This window comes from Grampus griseus, assembly GCF_964374135.1.
Source record: "Grampus griseus genome assembly, chromosome: 1".
Lineage (NCBI taxonomy): Eukaryota > Metazoa > Chordata > Mammalia > Artiodactyla > Delphinidae > Grampus > Grampus griseus.
In genome coordinates, this window is record NC_139017.1 from 108,282,313 (window position 1) to 108,298,012 (window position 15,700).

The window sequence follows — 15,700 nt, forward strand, 5'->3', positions numbered from 1 at the left end:
AACTGACACAACATTGTAAAGCAACTATACCCCAATTAAAAAAAAATACCACACCCCCCCCAAAAAAATTCACTACCAACAATGCATTCCCTTACTGCCTTCACCAAGGGGGGGCTCCCTCCCATCCACGTGCCCTTGGTATGTCACTCACCAGTAAGGGAACCTGCTGGGTCACAGATCAGGCTGGAAAAGGGCAGATCTCAAAAGGCAAACAGAAAATATCCAGGCAACACTATTTAAGTTCTCTCTATACATGGTGTACATCAGCAATCTGTTCCCTGTGTCAAAAAACTACACCTGGTAAACCAAATCAGCCTACTTTCCTATGGCCAGTGAGCTAAATGGTTTTTACATTTTTAATGGTAGAAAAAAATAAAAAGAATATTGTATTGTGGCACATGAAAATTACATGAAATTCAGATTTCAGTATTCATAAATTTATTGGCACACAGCCACGGTCATTTGTTTACAGATAGCTGCTTTTGCACTACATGACAGAGTTGAGTAGTTGCAACAGAGACCAGTGGCCCACATGGGCTAAAATATCTACTATCCAGCCTTTTTACAGAACAAGTTGGCTGATCTCTGGTCTATTTGTATTATCACATCGTTTTTATTACTATGGCTTTGTCTTATGGCCCCATATTTAGTAGGGCAAGGCCCCTTCTTTACACTTCTACCACATATATTTGAGATTAGATTTGAGTTTCTTTAAAAACAGAACATAAACTTGAATTATCACTGGGTTTGCCTTAGATTTATTTGGGGAAAATTAATATCTTAACCTTTTAATTATCTGAGATAAAATATTCTTGTCATCTTATCAATATAAGATCTTATAATAGATTTTGTCCATAATAATAATGGTAAAAAGTTATATAATACTTAGTAGGTGTCAGGTACCATGATAAATGTTTTACTGTATTAACTCATTTAATCTTTACAATATTATAGATACAATTATCATCCTTATTTTATACAAAAAAAATTGTCACTTTCATAGTCACATAGCTACAAAGGCAGTCTAACTCCATATTCTTTGTTCTTATCAATATGCAATATGGCCCCTCAATAAAGGCCTTATGTATTCTTATTTTTTATTTTATTTTCTAGTTACTTATTACTTACTTAAATGTTACTGATTTAGATTACATTCTATACAACTGGATTTTTTTATTTCTAATAATTTGCTATTGTGATCCTATTGGATTTTTAGGTAGGTAATATCTTCAAACAATGGCAGCTTTAACTCTTAAACTCATTTTTTTTCTTTCCACATAGGTGGATAGGGACCCTCAATACTATCTTAAACAGTAGCAGTAATAGCAGACCTCCTTCTACTGCTTGAAATCTTAGAGAGAATGCATCTAAAATTCCTCTATTAAGAATATTTTGCCATGTTAATTCTGTATTTTCCTTGTCCTGTACTATCTTTGGGGGTTTTTGTTTCTTTTTTCTTATTTTCTGATTTCCATTGGATAGATTGAATTCTCTTCTGCAGGTTTAAAAGTTACCTATTCTCTTTCAGTTGATGTTCTTGTGGCAGCTGCCCCAAATTTAAGAACCAAATATGTCCTTGTTTAACTCTAGTGATTTGTTTAATAAATCAGTAACTGTATCTTCCCTCTAACAAGACAAGTACTTGTGTTTGTTCTCATGTCCTTTTGTTTCTATAAACCACTCTTTCCCTTCATCATTTTTTGATATTACCTTGAATCTTGACTTATAATTCTCATGCATTTACATTCTCTTTTTTTTAACTTATTCTGATTTTTAAAAAAATTTGTATTGGTGGGGCTTCCCTGGTGGCACCGTGGTTGAGAGTCCGCCTGCCGATGCAGGGGACACGGGTTCGTGACCCGGTCCGGGAGGATCCCACATGCCGTGGAGCGGCTGGGCCCATGAGCCATGGCCGCTGAGCCTGCGCGCCCGGAGCCTGTGCTCCACAATGGGAGAGGCCACAACAGTGAGTGGCCCGCGTACTGCAAAAAAAAAAAATTTTTTATTGGAGTATAATTGATTTACAATGTTGTGTTAGTTTCAGGTGTACAGGAAAGTGAATCATTTATACATATACATATATCCATTCTTTTTTAGATTCTTTTCCCATATAGGCTGTTACAAGTATTAAGTAGAGTTCCCTATGCTATACAATAGGTCCTTATTAGTTATTTGTTTTATATATAGTAATGTGTATATGTCAGTCCCCATCTCCCAATTTATCCCTCCCCCCTTTCCCACTGGTAACCATAAGTTTTTCTTCTACGTGTGTAACTCTGTTTCTGTTTTGTAGATAAGTTCATTTGTACCCTTTCTTTAGATTCCACATATAAGCGATATCATATGGTATTTGTCTTTCTCTGTCTGACTTACTTCACTCAGTATTACAATCTCTCGGTCCATCCATGTTGCTGCAAATGGCAGTATTTCGTTGTTTTTTATGGCTGAGTAATATTCCATTGTATACATGTACCACATCTTCTTTATCCATTCATCTGTTGCTGCACATTTAGGTTGCTTCTATGTCCTGGCTATTGTAAATAGTGCTGCAGTGAACGTTGGGGTGCATGTATCTTTTTGAATTATGGTTTTCTCCAGATATATGCCCAGGAGTGGGATTGCTGGATCATATGGTAGTTCTATTTTTAGTTTTTTAAGGAACCTCCAAACTGTTCTCCATAGTGGCTGTACCAATTTACATTCCCACCAACAGTGTAGGAAGGTTCCATTTTCTCCACACCCTCTCCAGCATTTGTTGTTTGTAGATTTTTTGATGATGGCCATTCTGACCTACTTTCTCTTTTTATTTCCTTTGTTTCTTTTTTTAACATAGTAGTAAACTTAATTAAGCTATTTAGTCACTATTACTTTCAGTATTCCTTATAGAACCTCCTGAATTTATTTTTATTATTATTTGAGTACTTCCTCCAAAAAGTATTTTCAATGTAGGTGTTTGTGAGATAAACCTTCCAAGGCCTCATATGCCAGCAGATATCTTTATTATCCCCTTACATTTATATGATACATTCAGCACTGTACTGGAGCTTCTACTAATGGTTCTAGTCAGTAAAAGAAAAAGAAATAAAAACCACCCAGATTGGAATGGAAGAAATAAAACTGTCTTTATTCACAGACAACACGATCATCTATGTAGAAAATCCTTCAGAATCTACCAAAAAAAACCCCACTAATAATTGAATTTAGCAAGATTGCAGGATACAATATCAATATACAAAAATGAATTGTAGGGGCTTCCCTGGTGGCAGTGGTTGAGAGTCCGCCTGCCGATGCAGGGGACACGGATTCATGCCCCGGTCTGGGAAGATCCCACATGCTGCGGAGCAGCTGGGCCCGTGAGCCATGGCTATTGAGCCTGCGCGTCCGGAGCCTGTGCTCCACAGCAGGAGAGGCCACAACAGTGAGAGGCCCGCGTACCACAAAAAAAAAAAAAAAAAAAAAAAAAGTTGTATTTCTCTATACTCAACGAACAATCAGAAATTGACATTTAAAAAGCAGTACTTACTGTAGTATCAAAATGGGATAATCTGACCCCCCAAAAATGTGCAAACTTGATACTGAAAACTGTAAAACATTGCTGACAGAAATTAAAGAAGACCCAAATGTTAAATGGTGTATACACTATGTTCATGGATCAGAAGACTCAATACAAATAGCAACATAGAGAAGGGGCAGTGAATGGACATAGGGAGCAAATGAAGAAAAACACACACAAATATTAGATAAACAGTGGAAAAGAAGGTCCAGAACCAAGTGGTGAGGAATTCTAATATTTAGAAGTCAGGTAAAGAAGGAAGAGGAGATGACAAAGGAGTCTGAGACGGAGTCGCCATAATAGATAGGAGAAAAAGAATGTAATGTCGTGGGAGCTTAAGAATATATCAAGGAGAAAGTCATCGACTGTGTCTAATCATCATGAGAGAGTTTGTTGGACATGTGTTTTATTCTGTTTTTGGTTTTGTTTTTTGGCTACTCAGCATCTTGACCCCATTTTTATGTTCAGAAATTTTTATGTTTCCTTTCTTTTTTGAGTCTTGATGGCAAGCCACCTTCTACTACTGAAGTCAAAAAGTCTAGACTCTTACCTTCCACTCCCTCTTTGAAACAAGAATGTAGGCCTATGACCCAGGCCTAAGAAATCAGTTATATTCACCCACACCTTCCATTGCAGAGTTAGTAAGACAGAAGCAGCGATAATGGAGAGTCCGTTCTGGTGGCAGTTGCAGTAACTTTTAGTGGCACTCAGTGTCCAAGGATGACTGCGGTCAATGTCCAGCAGCTGGTCCGGTGGTCACTACAGTGTCTAAATTCTGGCTGCCTAGTCTTCTTTTAATTCTACCCATTTTCCAAACCTGGTTTTCTAGATTTATCTGTGATTATATGAGCTACTCAATATCTTTTCAGTAAATTTTTTGCTTAATTGGTTTCTGATGTTTGCAAATAAGGACCCCCCTACACACACACACACCTAATACAGAAATCTAACAAGATAAAATTATCATCATTGTATTTTAGTATATGGAGGTCATTGGTAACTTTAGCAAGTGAGTATTTGATTTGATTAGTGGGGTCTGAAACAGGATTGGAGTGCTTGAGGAGTGAGAGGGTATGAGGAAATCAAGATATGCAGACAATCCAATGGAGAAAGTTGGCTCTGAAGGAGAAGGTAGGGCAATAACTGGAGAAGAAACTGAGGCTAAGGTAGAAAGTTATTTTTAAATGAGCGAGCCTTAACCATATTTAAATGCTAGAGGGACTTAGTAGAGATGGAGAGACTGAAGACTTAAAATCAAGGGAAAAAAGAATCTGAGTATGAATTGGTCAGATAACAAAACATGCATATTCTAACTCCACTTAGTAAGTTATTCTACTTCTAATTGGAGGTCATTAAAAAAAACAGATTCTGAGCCACATATCCCTTTATATATGACTAGTATAAAAAGCTCATTGAATTCTGTGGTGAAAAAATTGAAATGAATTACAATAATGTTGAATACTGCTGCAGTATACCTCACAGGGCCATGAAGTTGAGTGGCATCTGGTATTTCCATTAGTAAGCAATTAGGTATCAGATCGTAACTCACTGTCTCCTACTTTTTAGCATTTTCAAAGAATGTTAGAAAAGATTTACATGCATACTTAGAAATCAGGATGTCATAAGTATTGAAGTATTTTGTAACCATTGAAATAAAAACAAAATAACTTTCCCTTGAAGAATCCCCTTTCAACCCCAAGGTTTACACATGATATTGGTATTTATGAATACAGAAATACTTTCCACAAATGTTTCTGCTCCCTGTAGAACATCTGATATGAAATTAGTTATAATGCTTTATAAGGGACAAGTCTGTTCAGTGAAATTAGGTACAGTGGCTAAACTGGTCATTGGGAAAAGTGATTTCTAAGATAATTATTTCTGAAACCTACTATGGTAATAGAAAAATTGCTTAAGAGAAAGTAATACTAGCAAATTCCCTGGAATATTTTCAACAAGGATAAGGACATCTTTCCATTGGTCTTTTTTGTTGTTGTTGTTTTTTCTTTTTTTCAAATCATGGCACCATGGTGCTTTTTGGCTTACCTTTAAAGACTGCTGGATTTTTCCACTGAGAAAAATATTTATTCTGGGATTTCTAGCATTATGCAACTGCCTGATTTTCCTAAACAATGTTCTTTCTTTTTTTTGATGTGGCCAAAGGAGTTAAAGTATTCCTGGCACATTCACACTGCAGTTTCAGTGTTTTTTTAAAGTCATGTGACTATAACTGAAGGATAGTATTGGGGAGGCTCACAGTTGACTGTGTGAATTTCCTTCTGTATAAATGAGTGTTTTGAGACTAGGCAACTTAGCACATCTGTAGTAAATGAGTCTACCATGCTGTTTTCATTTATGAAAAAGGAAAACAACTTTTCCCTGCAAAGATCATAAATCTATTTGTCATCAAAATGAAGCCTTACCCATTTTTTTTTATTTTTCACTGCTGCAACTATAAAATTGGTTATTGGAAAAAAGGGAAAGAAACAAAACTAACAGCTTGACTTAGGACAAATCAAGGCCTTTCAATCCTTTTTTTTTTTTTTTTTTTTGCGGTACGCGGGCCTCTCACTGCTGTGGCCTCTCCCGTTGCGGAGTACAGGCTCCGGACGCACAGGCTCAGCGGCCATGGCTCACGGGCCCAGCCGCTCCGCGGCATGTGGGATCCTCCCGGACTGGGGCACGAACCCGCGTCCCCTGCATCGGCAGGCGGACTCTCAACCACTGCGCCACCAGGGAAGCCCAAGGCCTTTCAGTCTTGACTGTGCACTTTCTCAGGTGAACACAGGCTTAAGTGTTGTGTAAAATGAGATGCTTGTCCTAAAAGAACGTTGAAATTCTTGCATTTTCCACTTGTGAATTGTGTCCAGTCTAAGAAGGAAAAACACACTTCATCAGCCCACTCATGATCCAAGCATAGAGTAGCAGGACCACTGTAGAAGCCTCTGTTAGGAACACCAGCAGCCCTGGCACCCCTCTGGGTTGTGTGTTCTCTAGTTTATGAGCTGGTCACCCTAAAGAAACTTCTGTTTCCAGGAAGGTGTATTTCTTAGTATTTTGGAGGAAGAAACATACCGGCATCAGCCAGATCCACATTCATCAAATCCTGTCACCTCTTGATTATTAAGGGGTTGATTATCCAGTTAGGGTTTATCCTGATTGCTTTCTCTCTCTTCTCCACCCTCTGCTTGTTTTGGCCTGTTTACTGCTCATTAGGAACTGTTCCAGAGCAGACAGAACTCAGCCTGTCTGGCTGCTTATTAGCAACAAAATGAAAGGTTCGCTAAAGGAAGTAACCTTCCTAGTTGCCGCTTCAGTGACTCCAAATCCAGTAAAGTTCATACTCTTTGTGGAATATTGTTCCTTTAGGATCTGGCCTGTTTACATTTCCAGTCTTACATTCTACCTTGCTATTCACATGTGCTGTGTATTTTAGTCTAACAGTTATTAAACAATTATTAAATAATACGTGCCAGGACGGGGAGATCAGCTCCGTGCTTTGTGACCACCTAGAGGGGTGGGATAGGGAGGGTGGGAGGGAGACACAAGAGGGAGGGGATATGGGGATATATGTATGCATACAGCTGATTCACTTTGTTATAAAGCAGAAACTAACACAACATTGTATAGCAGTTATACTCCAATAAAGATGTTAAAACGTGCAAAAAAAATTTTTTTTAATAATATGTGCCATGCACTATTCCAGGTGGTGAATATATATGATGTTGTTTAATTCTCACCAAAACCCCATGACATAGGTATAGCTATTATCTTCAGTTTACAGAAAAGGAACCTGAGACTCACAGTAACTCGCCCAAGGTCACACAGACAACAAATAATAGAGCCAGAATTCAGAATCACACAATCTAGATTCAGAGCCTGTGTTTTAACCACTGTGCTATACTTTTTTCAAGTATGCTTAATTTCTTAGACATTGCCCCAAATTCTGTGTATTTCCCTCACTTTCATGGCTTTGTACGTGTAATTTATTCCCTCTGCTTGGAAGACTCTTCCGTCTTTCCCTAGGAGGAACAACTTCTTGATCTTTCAGGACTCAATTGAACTGTTCTCTCTTCCTTGGACTCTCCAGTCAAAGTTAAGCATGCCTGCTTGAACTTCTGTACACTCTGTACATTGATTCCATCAGAGCATGGCTCATATGGGTTCTAATTACTGATCTTCATGTCTTTCTCCCCCAGGCATTTGTAAACTTCTATAGAACGTGGATTCTGTTTTATTTGTCTTTGTATCCCTAGCACTTAGCATAGTGTCAGTCCCATTTAGAAGAAGCTCAATAAATATCTGAAGAATAAATGTCCTTTGCATTATAACTATGACTTTGGAAACCTGAGTTTAAAATTAAGATGTGTTCGCTACTTAAGAATCATCTATAAAATTAGTACAATAATATCTAATTCATATGGTTTTTATGAGAACCAAATGAGATCTTGTATGTGAAGTGCTCAGTACGGTGCATGCACTTACTGAGTTACTATCTTTTCATAATAATTTTCATGGCTAGTCTAACATTCAGTGAACAAGTATTTGTTTAGTACGTAACAGTGTTATTGAATGAAACTTGGATCCACTAGCCTGCACACAGTAAAGCCAATCTACTGACACCACGTTGTGGTGAAGGAAAGTGCAACATTTATTGTAAGGCACCATACAAGGAGTCCTGGTCAGCTAGTGCTCAGAAAGCCCAAACTCCCGGATGGGTTTCAGCAAAGCATTTTTAAAGGCGAGGTGAGGGAGGGGTGTCACAGGATATGTGATTAGCTCATAAAAAATTCTCTGGTTGATGGTGAGGTTACAGGGTGGTGTGTCAGAGGGGTTAACATTATCAATGCTTAGGCACCCGTGGGACTGGGGGCTATGTGCTCATGGTCATCAAGTAGTTAATTTCTTCCATTTAGTGGGGGTTTTAGTATCTGTAAAGCAACTCAGGAAATGTGCATCAGATACTATAATCTAGATGCTTCAGAGGGGAGCTAAAGCAGAGGCTATGGGGGATGGGTCTGTCCCAGTAAGGCCCCATAGAGTCCTGCTCAGTTACAATATGAGCCCGGAGTTAGGGAAGACAGCAGTGAACAAGATGGGCGAAGAAAAGCCCTCATGGAATATACGTGCAACAGCAGGAAATTGCTGACATTTGACCATTTTTGATGTTAAAAAAAGTCACAATTTAATATGAATCAACCTAATAATTGGGTAGTAGTCTATAAACAAATCAAGTAATTCTAAATTGTGGAAGTGCTATGAAAGAAAGCATAATGGGAAATAGATTTTGAGATAAAGTGTAATGCGAAATAGCTTATAGATGGAATAGACTATAGCAGCCTCACTGAGAAGGCTTACACTTGAGCTAAGGACTGAAGGTAAGACTGACCCAAGTACTTAAGAATGAGGGAAGAACTTGCCATGTGAAAAACCCAAAATGAAAAGACCTGTAGGCAGGAAAAAGTTTGGCATGATAATAGGATTAGCCGAGGATCAAGCAAGATAGTATGGGTACGGATTTGTTATTTTTGAAAAAAGGATGGACATTCATTTCTTCGTGGTGGTATGAATGCCCAGTCATGCTTAGAGTCAAAGAATAGATGAAATATCGTCCTTCACTCCCTGTTAGTCCCGTGATTATAGGCTGAGGCCTGGGTAAAGGAGATTTCATAGGCTACACTTATTTTGTCCAATATTATAGTGGCATTTGAAACTGTCCATTTTGCAAGAATGATAAACGACCAATTGTTCTATGAAAATGAGTAATTTCTATGAGGTATTACAATGTTGAAATGCCTGTATCCATTGAAACTGAACAAGAGTTAGTTGTGTATGCTCTTGGGAATGGACTTGAGTCAAGCAGACCTACCTTCATACCTTAAGACTTGCCTCAATTCAATCCCACTCCAAGTTCCATAGGCATTAACATGTTTAGTGATTCAAAGCTAAAGTTACCTCCTAAGTTTGGTATACAGCTCATTCATAAATCTTATTTCTAACATTTTGGCCACATTATTTATGATTGCCCCTACAGGAAAATGTTATGAATGCTACAGTATTTATTATAATGTAGCCTTGCATATAATCACCTAATAATTACTACCCCACATATTTTTAAATAGCCAATTCTTTCCTAGGAGGGATATATTTAGTAAGCCAAATAAAATGAGAAATTCCTACTTAAACAGAAGTGTTTTTAGTTGCTTGGAGTAAAGGAAGCAAAGTATTACTTTTATAATCCACTGGTTTGCTGGCTTTAAAAATACTGTACTTACGTTGCCTAATATTATGCAAAAAAAATTAGGTCGTCGCATTTATTTTTTATACTACAGAAAGTAAATTAGTTTTAATTACTATTTTCTCATACAGCAAGTAACTATATAAACATAAGCTATGAGCACAGAGGAAGGTGCTTGGCTGTAGGGAAAGGAAAAAACTGTTTTCCTAGTAATTTTATTTTAGATTAAAACATCAACTAATTTAAGTTCAGTGTAGTTTTAAATTTATCTACTATTGAAAAAATCAGTGAAATTCACATTAAAAAATTTCATTTTACTTAAAACTTTAAAGATAGTATTCCTTTGCTAATCCTCTTTAAAATGTGGATTTCTATTGTTGCCTTTATTTAGAACATTCTATTTCTTAATATATTTTAATTCTAATGAGAATAAGACAGCTACACCAAGGGGCCTGGGGAATAACAAACAGCATAACGTTCTCTTTGGTATGTTTCACTATTAAATGCAAACCAGTCATCATTGTTTCCAAATTTGTCTCTGTGTCTGTCCTCTAATATGTGTAGTTAGCCCCATTTTCCTTACCAGATCTTTCCATTTAGTTCCAGGATGAAGGCAGACTTAAAACTATTCCTTCCTTTCTGCACAGGGAAGTCAAAGTGGAAAGCAACTTCCTTTTCTTTCCTTAACTGACATCAGATTAAATAAAACAACACAACCATATTGCCATTACAGTTTCTTATACATAGAAGACACGCAATAAAAAGTAAGCAATAAAAAGTAACTCTTGTCGTTGTGGTTGACATTATTGTCATTACTGATCCAAGTACTTGTTTCCTTAGAAACCCAAGGCTTAAGCAGCCATCAGCTTCAGTCCTGTAAAAACTGACACTTTCTTACAGAGTCAAAACCAGTTTCAGCAGGGAGACTGCCTTCTATCTGAGGATAATGAAAGTTTTTGGCCATGAGACATCATGTACTCTTATGATTTTACTAACTTTTTTAAGACTCAGGGAAACTATTGATTGGTCTCAGCATCTCTGAACAAATTAATGGTAATTCTGATTTTATTTACTTTTTAAAATTTGCTCGCAGTGACTTACGCTTTGCTGATTGGTTTTAGACAAATCATTTAGAAAACACTGGAAAGAATTCCTAGGGATTAGCATCTGTTTCTCTTGAAAGCAGAATTACTCATCCATCTGTATATTCATAATAAGAAATGTTTGTTCTCTACTTGTATGAAACAGTGCTTGGAACTTTGTACAGAACACTCTGCTACTTTCCTCAAATTTCTCTCTAAGAAACCAATGTGAACAGTAAATGATTTGGAACATATTTATCGTGCTGTGTTACAATGTCTGATAGCGCTGCAGGTAAAATGAAGTTTCTCGTGTACAGTTAACCCTAAGGACTAGTCATATGGTCTTTATTATTCTCACTAAAAATACTTATTGACCTCAGGAATGTTCAGCAGTCTTTGCATGTCCATTGTTCATGTATCACCCAAAAGATACATTTTTTTTCTGTTGGAGAATAAAGATTTTTAAAAATACCTAAACTTACAAGTAAAGTGAGGTAAAGTGGTACTATTTTAGAACTCCGGAATGCTGAGGTGTCCTAAAGTCATCTAGGGTGATCTTTCACGTGATACATCTCCTCTCCAATTGGGATCACTAGTTGTCTAATACAGCCAGACACAGGACACGCTCAGTCTTGAAAGACAACCCATTACTTTTTTAAATTCTACACTCATTCGTACTTTATAAACTTTCACCTAGTTTGATTCTGGAGCGACTTTGTTGGTCTATTTGTTTTCTTCCTGGCTTACATGTCCTTCCTTCCGTCTTTTATTTATGACCTTGTAAAATCTGCTTTCTCTTTAGGCCACTGGTTTCTTCAGGTTTTTCAACCTCTTTTTGTTTTTATTGGGAAGGGCACTATTCATCTGAATTTTGTTTTTAAAACTTGCCTTTCCTATAGTCATATTCCCATTAGAATCCTGGCCATTGGTATAACACTTATATCTTTCCTGAACATTTTTTTAAGTTTTTATTGAATTTGTTACAATACTGCTTCTGTTTTATGTTTTGGTTTATTGGCCCTGAGGCATGTGGGATCTTAGCTCCCCGACCAGGGATCGAACCCACACCCCCTGCATTGGAAGGTGAAGTCTTAACCACTGGACCGCCAGGGAAGTCCCTTCCCTGAACATCTTTGAAATTCTGTATCCCACAGTCTCAAATGACTATGACTGGATTTGCTTTCATTTGTATTGATGAGCTCTACAATGGCACCATCTCATGTCTCCAGGGTTCTCATAGTTCATATGGAAAGTACACTACCAGATAATCTATCCCAGAGATATGGAACCAAAAGGCTCCCAGACCAAATTAAATCAAATCAATGTAAAACACATAGCAAGAAGCAAAGGGAAAGAACTAGCGTAGGTTAATGACTTAGGATAAGGTGCAAGCAACGTGGAAGAACCACACCACCTGAATCCTAAGTCCACAATGCGGATCTCTCTCTCTCTCCCTTGCCTCTCCCTCCCTCTGTCATGCCCCCCTCCCTTCCTCCCTCCCTATATAGATTTTGCCCTCATAATGGTTCCTTACAAATATTGAGAGCCACTAATATAGATAAATGGTGAGAGATAAAATGGTTGATGTAGATTGGGACAAAAAAAGATTTGAAGGTCAAGCTAAGGAATGTGAGCCTGTGTCCTAAGCACTGAGTATAGTACATGGCACCTAGTGATAGTGATAGAAAAAATGATTTTATTCATTATTTTAGTGAGTTTTGTGATCATGAAGAAAATCTGCTTAGAAAAGGTAATTTTTTAATATATTGAACTATTTTTTTACCACTAGTAAGAGAATAAAAAGATATGTGATAATTTGGAGGAAACATTTTTTAAAAAGAGGAAAAGTGCTTTAGCATTAAATTCAAAATTGGCTTTACCTTTTGAATCCTATTCTCCCAAGCAGGCCTTCCACAGAAATGAGTCTAGCGTATCTGGAGTCAGTTCTCTCTGCTACCACATTTATAACTCTAAGGGAAACAGCTTTACCTTATGATCCAGCTAACCCTACCTTCTCAGTAATTTCTTTTCTAATTAGCACCAAAGGTAACTTCCCCTCTTCAGAACCTTTCTAGTATTTATATCTCTTTTCTCATCTGGTCTTTATTTTTTTTTACATTTCTGCCTTTATTATAACTATTTATGTTACAGTCTATTTAACTTAATTTTAAGCTTCTTAAAAATAAAAACCATCTCTTATTTATATTTGTATTCTCCACAGGGCTTCTCATGATACCTTCTTTACACATAGATGATATTCAACAAATATTGTTGAATGCATGGAACAACTATTACACGACCCAATTTATTATCCCAGGAATCAACTCAGAAAGTAGCAATCACCTCCTAGAACAGGGGTCAGCAAAACTTTTCTGTAAATATTAATAACTGTTTTTGAGTTTGCAAGGCAAGAGGCAAAATCAAGGGTATTACTTAAGAACTTATGTAACAAGAAAGAAAATAAGTTTTCACAAAATTTTTATTTATGAAATTTAAAATATATTAATGTAGTATAATTTTTTGTGATACAAGTCTACTAATGAGAAAAACAGAATTCTTTTGCAAGGGGGATAACATTTAGCTTATTACAGTTTCCTATCATCAAAATTTCATTTGTTAATGTGACTTAGAATGAGATTTTGCATGTTTTACATATTTCATCTTTGAAAATTCTTTTCACACAGATATGTACTGCCAAATACTGCAGTTCATGAGCATATGATTTTAATTGAGCATATTCATTGCTTGGAAGGAATTTATAAAATTCTGTTAGATTCTTCTCTTGGTAGTTGCCTTTTAGAATGTCATTATATTGTACATTAGTCATTTCCAATTGAAGTTATAGGTTGAACTTCTCAAGTGAACAGTTAAATGGATTTTGAATATAGAAATTTCTTGCATCTAGGTCTGAAAAATGCTTTAGAAATGCTTTTGAAAGTGAAAATGCTTTTCACTTTCAAAGGCTGAAAGTGTTTGAGCTCAGAAAATCTACCCACCGCAAATTTGTGTGGAAATGGAGATCTCACTTCTTGTTTTAATTTTTGACAGCACAGGAAGTGTATAAAGCTGTTTGACATTACTTGTGATTAAAACATTAGTTGTCATCAAAATGACTTTATCACAGTATGTTTCACATGTGAGCATTGTTTTGCCCTGCAATTTTTGGTTAAATTCATAGATAAGCATTAAATGAGTCTGTAGCAAAATCTAATTTCTAAAGCCATTTATCATTCCATAATAGAGGTTGAGGGCAGTTCTTCTCATTCAAAAAAACTTCAATCATAGTCTCAAAAATCTCAATAAAACTTTACCCCTGCTAAGCCATCAAACTGCTACATGTTAGAGAAAGTCAGGATATTCAGTTTCTATTTTGACAAAAAAAATTCACAGAACCACGGAAGGTTAAATTTACAAGAGTCAATGATAACATATGCTAGATTCAAGTATTTTCCTCAGAGTACCTGATAGTGAATAATACAGTAAATAAACATAGCTCTAAATATCTTAACATTTTCACAAGTTTTGTTAATTCGTCTAGTTAGTCTTTCTCTTATCCATTGCTAATCCATTGCCATCAGTTTTATCACATTTTAGCAGATACCACTTCAGGTTGAACTGATTTAATGTTTTAACTTACTTGAAATTATTCTTACCTATAGTCACTCCACAAACTATTCATACAGGTTAATGCTTCAGGCACTTCAAACTCAGCAATGACTCCTCAAAAACAGCTGAGTAGTATTACTAACATCTGTCGATTAATCAAGAGGCAAGGAAAACCACTTGAAAGCATTTGCCTTATTTTTCAATTGACTATTGATGCTGCTCCAGTGTCCTTGACATTTTAAGCAACTGTTCTTGCCAAAATGCTAAGAAACGAGTTTATTTTTGCTGCACGATTTAATTAAATCTATCAATAAGCAACTTTGTTGGACTAACAAATGAGCCACTCAGAAACTTTAGTTGCAACTTCATTTTCAAATTTTTGTGAAGAATTTTTATTGTGATAAGATACTCCATTTTAGGTTTCCTAATTTTTCTAACTGTTACACTTCTGTGAGGTGGGAATATTGTGTCAAGTGCTTGGTATGATAATGTTGATGTATATTGTACTTTTTTTAGCAAAACTATAGTGTCATTGCATAATAAATAAAGCTTTCACATCTAATTTGATCACAAAATAATCCACATTCCACTGTGCCTTAAAAATACAACATTCAAAGCCCACTGTTTTCTTCTTTTCTTGTTTTGATACAACAGATATACACTGATAATAAAATCTCACAATGAGTCAATATATGTTCCTCTCAAAACACTGTCAAGCTATAATTGCATCACTGTAATCTGCAATACAACAAGCAGTAGTGGGAAGCAATGAGTGCCTTTTAGTCTCTGCCACAACGACATTATAGCACAAAGCAGTCACAGACAATATATAAATGAATGAGCATGACTGTTTTCCAATAAAACTTTATTTACAGATTCTGAAACTCTAATTTCGTGTAATTTCCACATCTTGAAATATTATTCTTCTTTTGATTTTTTCAACATGTGAAAATGTAATAACTATTCTTCGCTCACAAGCTCTACAAAAAGGGGATGGATTGGGTTTGACTTGCAAACCATAGTTTACCAACTTTGTTTTAGGATTTGGCTTTGAGGAAATACTGTTTGCTTACTTAACTTTATTCCCAATTAAGCTATTTGAAGCAAATTTTCTGGAGTCATGTGTGATTGAAAACTAGAATATTCTTTTTTACTGAGATATAATCAATATAACATCATGTAAGTTTCAAGTGTACAATGTAGTGATTTGGTATTTGTATA

General features: G+C 36.3%; 1 protein-coding gene across 1 annotated transcript in view; it reads left to right on the forward strand.

Moving 5' to 3' along the window:
• Positions 1-15,700, forward strand: part of COL24A1 (collagen type XXIV alpha 1 chain) — a gene marked incomplete at its 5' end in the record, with an annotated part of 394,608 nt that overhangs the window by 338,071 nt on the left and 40,837 nt on the right. The gene's annotated exons all lie outside the window — the stretch shown is intronic.